This window comes from Hibiscus syriacus, unplaced genomic scaffold (assembly GCF_006381635.1).
Source record: "Hibiscus syriacus cultivar Baekdansim isolate YM2019G1 unplaced genomic scaffold, ASM638163v2 tig00110847_pilon, whole genome shotgun sequence".
Classification (NCBI taxonomy): Eukaryota; Viridiplantae; Streptophyta; class Magnoliopsida; order Malvales; family Malvaceae; genus Hibiscus; species Hibiscus syriacus.
This window is the reverse complement of record NW_024062888.1, coordinates 942,569-952,867: the sequence shown is the minus strand read 5'-3', so window position 1 is coordinate 952,867 and position 10,299 is coordinate 942,569.

Here is a 10,299-nt window from a genome sequence, read left to right as displayed (position 1 = left end):
ACTGAATTTGTTGAAAATCCTTAGTGTGGATAGCTAAGGTAGTAGACGTAGACTTTGGTTGAGAAAGTCGAACCACTCTAAATCGTTGTGCAAATTATTTCTATTATCTGTCAAAGCTTCAACCAAAATTTTAATTGTCAATTCACCCCCTCTTGGCTATTTCATTCAATCGATTAACTCAACATAATGTTTTGATACCGACATTTTAGCATATTCTCTTACAGGTCCCCCTATATATGACGTGTTTTTGCATTTGTCATTGGACCTCCCTTTTCTAGTTTATTACATTTTTATCATTATGTTTTATTTTATTTTAATTTAGTCACTATTTTATTTTTTAATTTATTTGAAATTGGTCATTGAATTTTATGGTATTACATTTTAGTCACTAATAAGTTATGTTATCTTTATTTATTTATGAATTCGATGTGAAATTTTTTTATGCATTTTTTTGTCACTGTCTATTTTTTATTTCGCTATTTTTATATTTTATTTTATGGAATTTTGGTCCCATATTATTTATATTCTAATATTAAACCATAATACGATCTTGCGATGATCTGTCCTGGGGTATGATTCACGTTATTCATGGTTCAGGTAACAATTAAAAATTAACTCCTTAACTGCTAATTTTATATTCGACTTTTTAATTACTATTATTTTAACTTCTCCCTTTAAAATTATGTTATTTTAATTTCTGCTTAAAATTATTAATTATTTATGTTTTAGTTATTTCAATTGCAGCTTTAAAATTTTCTACATTTTCTTAATTTAAGATTTATCTTCTAATTTCTTTCATTCTATCCTTTGCTTTATGTTTTAATTCCATATTTTTATTTTTAATTTATTTCAATTTAGCCCTTTTACTTGATAATTGCTTTTAATTTTGCATTTAATTTTAAATATCTTTACATTTAGTCCCAATATTAGATTTTAATTATTAAACCTTTTGATTTTGATTTTTAATATTTTAGTCCTAATCTAGATTATTTTTATTTTACTTTAATCCTTAAATTAGGATATTTCTTAATTTGGTCCTCGCTTTTTCTTGAGGTTCCAAGTTGATTGATTATTCGAATTGTAATATTAATTCAAATTAATACTAGAGCCTCCACTTTAGATTAGATTTTAATTTAGTCCCTTTAATTTAGGGAATAATCTGAGTTGTCCCTCGTCTAAATCCTCAAGGGACCATCTCGATTATTCGATTTAATAATTGGTTAATATCAAATAGGAATAATAGTAGAGCATACATTTTTAGGTTTATGCCTCTAAGTACTTTAATTTTCATAATTTGACAATTTAAGCTAAAGCCTTAATCTCCTTAGTTTAATTAGGATTAATAAAAATTTGTTTAATTGCATCTTATTTTAAAACCTAAGGCAATGCTCACTTATTAGGGAGTCAATAATACATCTCCGCAAGCATGCTCAGGGGGTGACTACTGGTGATTCCTGAAATAGGTTGACATCCTTTTTAAGACCGCATCATGATTTCTAACATTAAGACAATGTTCGGTTATTGGGAACAATAGATGATCTCTCGCATTCATGCTAGGGGGTGAATGCTATTGGCTTTAATAAACGAATACTCTTTTCAACTTTGCATCTGTAATGATTTTTAAATTAGATAAAGTTCGAACTCAAATTTTTTTATTCTAAATATAGGATAATCAATTAGGTACCAATTTTTGGGCACTGTGAGGGTGGTAATCCTTCCTCACGCGTAACTGACTCCCGAACCCATTTTTTTATTTTTACAAACCCCAAAACTTAGTATTTTGATAAAAATAAAATGTTTTATGAAAATCACACAGTTTTTATGGTGTCTCAATTGTACCTTAAAATGATTGATGACGACTCCTCACATTTCAAAATATTTTCAAAGAAAAACCCCTAAGTAGGAACTAGTTTTCCCGCCCGGGCGAAAAACGACGTCGAACGAGACATGAAAATTTAAATTAATAGTTGAAAAGAAATAATTTAACTTTTTTTTGCTTTTTATATTGGGTGTATTTTTTAACATGAAAACAATATTTACATTTATAAAGTTGTAATTACTACATATATATATATATATATATAGTTTAATAAATTTTATTATGTAAATTTAAAATTTATTGGGTTATTTCGCAAGTATTCCATAAATATGGAACTAGTGATTATCCTTGAAGCTCAATAATTTTCTTCATCAAATCAAATTCCCTTTTCCTACTTTTTTTATTGGCTTGTAAACATGAACTACAGCCCTTGCTTCCATCTATTCTCTGTTTTGTGGATAAAATGCTTCAGAGTTTGCTCATCAGTTACAACTGACAGGAATCTCACTACTAATCAGTTTGTACATGTGTCATTTTCTTATCGATAGAAACTAAATATATTAAATTAAATTAAATCTTCCAATCAGGTGATGACATGTGTCATTATATTTGACATTAGTGACACATGACACGATCTGATTCAAAGATTAAATTTATTTTAATTTATTAAAATTAAGACTAAATTGATAGAATATATAAGTAACAGTGACCAAATGTATAATTATACCGATTTTATTAATTATCATGTTAGCACTTCCGCTAAATGTTAACGGCAAGTGGCCTGGTTAAATGCATTTAAATAGTCGGGTGATCTGATTAATAAAATTTTAAAAATGGTGGTCAAAATGAAAAGATGTTATAGTTAGGTGATCATTGGTATAATTTACCAAAAAAGGAGTTAAATAGTCTTGGCACGAGACTACAGTCATTCAATCAATAATTGTGAAGACAATTTTATTTATTACTTTATTACTTGCCTGTATACTTGTATAATTATATATCTAATTTATATGCAAATTATTGTTAGTAAAAGGCTACATAAGAGTCGAATAGCAAAATGACACTCCAGCACGCGCACCTATTTAATTAAGACAAATTTCAAAACTGAAATTTTTATTAAGATAAAAGGGTTGTGACGACTCAGAATTATGATCAAGAAATTATGTCTAGTCGTTGGAAATTTAGTGAGAAAACTGTAAGCAGATGGGGTATGGCATGTAATTCCATGATGGGTGTGATATTCCCACTTTGATTTGGCGACTTGACTCTGAAAGTCTTCAAGTCTTCACTAATTCATATTTTGAATGCTGATTCATTTCCCTTGGAATCGTTTGTAGCAAAAGGACGTGTCAAACAGAAATTTCAAAATTGAATGCAGAGTGGCAAATTTAATTTCAATGTTTTATTGTTTTTAAATAAAAAATTTATAAGACTGAAACAAAAAAATTAAAAGCATGTGGTCTTAAATGCAACTGAAAGTATATTTGGTCCAGTTGTTATCCCCAAATCACCTACAAATATCGATGGAAAAGAATTGTGGAAATTTCCCACAGTAGTTGACCTATAACCCCAAAGACCCGTTTGTTTTAAAATTGAATTGTTTGTATTATTCTTCCAAAAAAAATGAATTGTTTGTATTTCCCGTCCTTTTAGAAAAATAAATGTTTGTGCGAATGTAAATGATTTGAGTTTGAAATAGTAAAATTGTGTTTTTAATCGTTTGCTTATTTTTTTTAAATTATATTCATTTTATGTTCATTTAAAATGTTAATAGTGTATTTGATGAATGTTTTATTTGGTTAATATTTTGTTATTAATTAAATTGTGTTATCTTCTTTTATAGTGTTAATTTGGGTTGTTCTGATTCAAATTTGTGTAGGACTCTATTTTCCAGGAAATAACAATTAAAAGATAAATTAAACAGATTTTCTTACTTATTGGAAAAAGTCGACGCCAACTCAAATTCAAAGGTCGATCTAAGCACAAACTCTAATTAACTATTCCAAGTAGCTAGATTAAAGGAGGAAAACGAGTTGAATCATAATTCTTTAGGAATTTAAAAGTTGTAATTGAATTCAAACATTTGAGATATTATTGGGAATTTAATTTGCATAGAATTTTTATTTAGGATTTTTAGTATTTATTAATTAAGATTTTTAGTTTGTTAGAATTAAGAGTTTGAATATTTTAAGAGTTAGTATTTTATTTTCATTAGGTTAACTCAAGACTATAAACACCCCAAGGGGTGAAGCTTGAGGGGTACAAGTTTAGAATTCAATATAGAATTGATTATGACTTTTCTTTTGTTTTTAGATTTTCAGTGTAATAAAATTATTTTTCTTTTTCATCTTCTTTATTTCTACGGTCTAAGCATGATTTCTACCGCACTTGGTGATGTAAGGTACTTGTACCTTCAATTGATTGTGGATCTAGGAAGGAAGCTAAACAACCTGCAAATAAGTGAATGGCTCAAACAGAGTGGCTTGGTAGTTGATGTAGGAGAAAAATGGAAGGTTATTTTCTTATATGAGAATTGGTTGCGGAAGTATGGTTGTGATGACAATGGTTTGGCTTAAGAAACAATGTAAATGGGTAGGATAGTATCTTAATAGACTAAGGAAGAACCAATGCTATAAGAGGGCAAAAAACCAGCCTTACAAGTCTATTTAAGGGGTGGAAGAAAGGACTTGGACCTACTAGATAATAATCTAGAAATCACAAGTATCAAATGAAAAAGGATGGATGCCACAAGTATAGAAATACTTGATAAGTCGATAAAAGTCACCAAGAACTTGAGAAAAGAGATAAATCTCACTTTAATAAAATATATGAAAGGTGTATTTACAAACGAAATATGACAACCTATTTATAGGCTTTGAAGGGGCATGGCCGAATGGTTACATGGTGTTTCGGCCAACCCTTGTGTCCCTTTAAAATGACATAATTTAAATGCTAAAAGAGATAACGGTTCTTCCTAAATGAATTGAAATAATCCTTGGCCAAATGGGTTCATTTTGCTATTCATCTTGGCGCCAAATTAAAGAGGAGGGAGTGCTTAGCCGAATGGTGATGTAGTCTTTCATCGTGGCGCCTAAAAGAGACCACATGCAAGGCACATGGTTGCTGGTCATATGGCACACACATGGGAGTTCTAGGGAGCCTTGTGGTGCAACCTTGTGTATAGGATAAAGGCTGGTCATGTACATCATCTTGGGCATGCATTGGCCCTCCTCTAAACTTGTTTGAGTGTGTAGCTAGCTAGCAAGCAAGGGGCTGGTTGTGAATGAACTTCCTAATCGAGACCTCCTTGGCTCCTTAGCACCTCTCCTAGCTAGCTTCAGCTTCCCATTTGGTCACCTTTAGTAACTTAGCTTCATTTAGACCACCAAGCTAAGTTTAGCTAGCCCTTAACTCATCCAGCTGAGTTGAGCTTCCCATTGTCTTCCACGAGCTTCCATGGAGATTGTGAGCTGATTATGAGCTGCAATAGAGTGCCAAATACTCCCACAAGTTAACCTAATGTGTGTTGTGCATCCATGTACCTATATGTGCAAAGAAAACAAGGTAAATTGATATGAATGAGCTGGAATGAATACAAAATGCATGATGCCAAATGAGATTACACGCTTGTGAGCTATGAATGGCTATCATGAGCTAAGTATAAGAGGTTTATATATGAAGGAACTAATATATATGACTTGTGAGATAAATTGAATTGGAATGAGCTAAGAAATGAATGAATGAACATGCTGCCAATTCATGAATGAAATGAAACCTATCTAACTTAATGTAAAACAAATATAAATTGATAATATGATTAATAAAGAGTTGACATAATGTAATATAAAGATATGGATTAATTTATGCAAGTTATTTACTTTATAAAATACATAACTAACAACCTAAGAATGCTATATGTTATTAGTTCATAAATGATCAGAATGATGTAAAGAAAGTAAGATAATATAAGGTTTAAGAGTACTCCCATGAAGGCTAATTAAACAATGCTTGCAAATGGTGAGAACGAGCTTGCATCACTTGGCTAAACTTTTCGTTAGCTGATAGCTAAGTGACAACTCAATCTATTCTCATGAGAATTGAAAAGGTACGTAACATCTTCATATTTCTTTCTTGATTTTTCTGCTAACAAGGAGAGGCAATCAGCCTTTCTTCAACATCTCAATATCTTTAATCCAAGGAGTGTATAGAGCACATTGGTTTGATCGAAGTTGTGATCTATAGTTGGGGAGGAGAGTCGGCTTGTAGCGAATTTAACTCCCTAGGAACAAACTTAGTGGCAGTCTAGTAAGGGTAACCAAGATACAAATTAAAAGGGTTGGGCCTTATAGACTATAACTGACAAGCTTCCAAAGTAAAATCTATTTCAGTGATTGAGATAGATTGAGGCGAAGTGAAGCTAGAGACTATCTCTTATCTTAATTAAATTTTTGTATTTATTTTTTCTTATTTCTATTGTTTTTACTTTAGTTTTATTTTATTTATTTAGTTTACTTGATTATTTTAAACCCCTCTTTTTAATTTTCTTATTTTACAAATTTCTTGGTTAAAGATCAATTCATATTGATATTAGAAATTTTCGAATCCCTATGGACCGACACCCTTCTTCTCTATATTACGTTCTTAGCATAATTATCCGAGAAAAAAGATTAATTATTTGACAATTACGACGCTTGTTAGTATTTGTGTTCGTTTATTTGTTTTTGAATGTGTTCATATTCGGTTTGTTTAACATTTACGAACATAGTCGTTTAGCATTCACGAATATGTTTTTTTAACGTTCGCAAAAATATTCACTTATCGTCCGAGAACATGTTGATACATTGATGAAATTATATCACTAGTTCTCAAACTCCTTAGGCTTCATTACTTGAACTTCAAAGTTCACAATGTATTCAATTTAGTACATACCTTCACTAATATTTAAAATATATCGAGTAAATGAATTGATAAATGTGTTTATAAATGAGTCAATAAACAAGCTCGTTCATGAACATGAACAAACCGAATACGCCTCTGTTCGCATATGTTCGTTTATTAAATAAACAAAAAAATTCATTCATATTCATTTTTAACTTAATAAATGAACATAAATAAACGACAAGCAAACAATTCATCAAACATTATATTCAATTACATATTTAGTTGTCCAACAAACAAATATTTAGTTACTTATTTATTCGTCCAACAGACTATTGTAGGATTCAAGTTTATGGCTATAAATCCACCAAGGAATAACATTTATCTATCTCTATTTAATTTTGTATGAATATTTGTATTCTAAGAAAATTGTATTATTATTCTTAAACATAACTTTAATATATAATATGCACATAAAAATATATAATATTAATATATTATACAAATACAAACACGAACAACACTAGTTACGACTAGTTTACAAACACGACTCTTAACAAAGCTTTGCTAAGCTATTTCTTTCACTCATTATCTCTTGTTTTCTCACTCACATTACTTCTAATTTCAATCATCTAAGATTTTGTAACCAAAAAAAATCATCTAAGTTTTTTATAGGTAATTCTTAACTTCTTCAAATTCACTTTTCTTAGTAAAATTTTATATTAAAATGTTATCTTTTTTTGCCACCTTAATTCTTCATTAAGTATCTAATTTGTTGTTGTCAAGTGTTGCCTCAAATTTTACACGTGTTTAATTTTCAATTCTATATATTTTTACTAAAGTCGCTTGATGAATTTAAAACCAATTGATATTAAATGCGGATAATTATGATTCGGAAATTATGTCATGTTATTGGAAATTTAGCGTGAAGATTCAACGCCTATGGGTAATTGCATGATGATTGTGATATTCCCATTTTTATTTCGTGACTGGACTCTATGTCTTAATGCCTTCATTAATTCACATTTGGAATGGCTAATTAATTTGCACTGGAATTGTTTTTATTATTATTAATTTAAGGCAATTACAATGAACACTATATTTTAGAGACTATCAATAATTTAATAATGAATGTTTAAATATTTAATTCAATATATATATTTTAGAAGCTTATTCAAGAGAATATTTGTTGGTCATTGGTAACAGAAGGAACACTAGTTTCTGGTTTGATGCTTGGATTCCTGGTCGGCAAGCAATTATGACCAGGGGTACTTTATCTCAAGTCTATGATTATAGTATCACTGTTCAGGGTTTTACCTATGTTAATGGCGGTTGGGACACCCAACAGTTGTAAAATATTAAAAAATAGTGTTGTAGTATTATAATCTAAAATTTTAGTTTTAATAATAAAGTTAAAAAAGTGAAATTAAAATAGAACCTATAATCGGATGGAACTGAATAAATAGAAGAAGAGTTTTGTTGAGGCTTGAATGAACAGTTTCCTTAAGATATATTCGTCCTATCCTCGGTGCTTTGAGTAATGTTGGACGTCGGTCTCCCAGGATATAACAACAAACGTTCACAACAGTAACCACAACCGTAGTAAACAATCGAACAAAATCTTTGTCTTTATTTATCACCGGAAAATGACTGTGGAAGAATCGGAGAATTGAAAGGAAATTATTTGAAAGAAAATAGTAAAAGTTGTGTGTTGAAATGTGTCACAACTTAACCTTTATATAGGGAGAGGAATTTGTATTGAAAGGTTAAGACCTTTAAATGAAATGACTTAACCATTTGATTAAAAATTATAACATTTTGATCAAAAGGTTAACATGAAAAAACATGAATTTTGGGGTGAAATGAAATAACTATTTTTCTTGAAAAGACTTAATTTATTTTTCATGAATAGTCATGATCAATTCATTCATATTTTTTCCAACAATCCCCCACATGAATGAATTTGATTGTTTAAAATATTGACTCGATGTGGTGATAGATTCTACGTTCAATATTTGCATAGGATAGGTAGGCGCCCCCCTTTGAACCTTCCCTTGTGAAAATATGTTTACCTTACTGGCTGTCTAGTAGACATGATGTCCTTGAACTGTCCTGCCGTTTGTTTAAGAAATGACATACCTCACACAAATATCTTACTGACAAGAGTTTGGTTCTCATGGTTATGTCCATATAGCCGTGGACATCTCATGGTTCTGCAAGATCTTAGAGAACTATGCCCTAATAGTCTCTTTGAAGCGGCTCCACTTCACTCTCACATAGATAACTTGTATTGTTCGGTTCAAGGAAACACATATTGGTCATTAAAAGTATTGCTTAACCTTATCCACATTTTAGTCACTGTTTCCATCATAGGAATTGGCTTGGGGATAAAACCCCCCACAGTGACCTCACCAGGTCTATGCAAGTAGGTTGTCCCATTGAACCTAGATCTTGGGATCTCTAGTCAACTAGGTTAGGTTTTCCTTCACATAGAAATTCATGGGCTTTAGTCCCATTCCTCTTGATGCTTTATCAACTTGATCTCGATTCAACCCTTTGGTTAGCGGATCCACAATGTTATCTTTTGATCTTACAAAATCAATAGAAATAACTCCAGTTGAGATCAATTGTCTAATGGTATTGTGTCGACGTCGCATGTGCCTCGACTTACCATTATACATTACATTTTGTGTCTATGATTCTTGCATATTCCACTTGATTAACACTCTCACCTTTATTTTTAGATAGATTTTGACTTGTATCTATCGGAGTTTTGGCTACACCATAATCATCCTTGCCAAAATTTTCAAGAATATTGTCTACATAGTGTGACTAAGTCAATATGAGACCTTCATATGACCTTTTGATTTGGATGCCCAAAATCATGTCAGCAAGACCCATATTTTTCATGTCAAATTTTGAATTTAACATATTTTTGGTACGTTTTATCATTTCATTGTTACTTCCAACGATGAGTATGTCATCAACATATATGCATAGGATTACATTTTCATCAACAGTGATTTTGACATACACACATTTGTCACACTAATTTATTTTAAATTCATTTGTTATCATAACACTATCAAACTTTTCGTGCCATTGCTTTGGTGCTTGCTTAAGTCCATATAATGACTTTACCAACTTACATACTTTATTTTCTTGTCCTAGAGCTACATAACCCTCAAGTTGTTCCATGTAAATTTCCTCATCAAGGTCTCCATTAAGAAAAGCGGTCTTAACATCCATTTGATGTACTTCTAAATTCTGTAAAGCGGCAATTGCAAGTATCATTCTTATAGAAGTTATTCTTGATACGGGTGAATATGTATCAAAGTAATCAAGACCTTCCTTTTTTCGGTACCCTTTAATAACCAATCTGGCCTTGTACTTATCAATTGTTCCATCTACTTTCATTTTTCGTTTGAAAATCCATTTAGAATTTAATGGTTTAATTCCATGAAGAAGATCCACTAATTCCCACGTATGATTTTTCATGATGGAATCAATTTCACTTTTGATGGCATCTTTCCAAAAATTGCTTTCAGATGAACGTATAGCTTTGCTATAAGTTACAGGTTCAGTCTCTAGCATATAGGTTA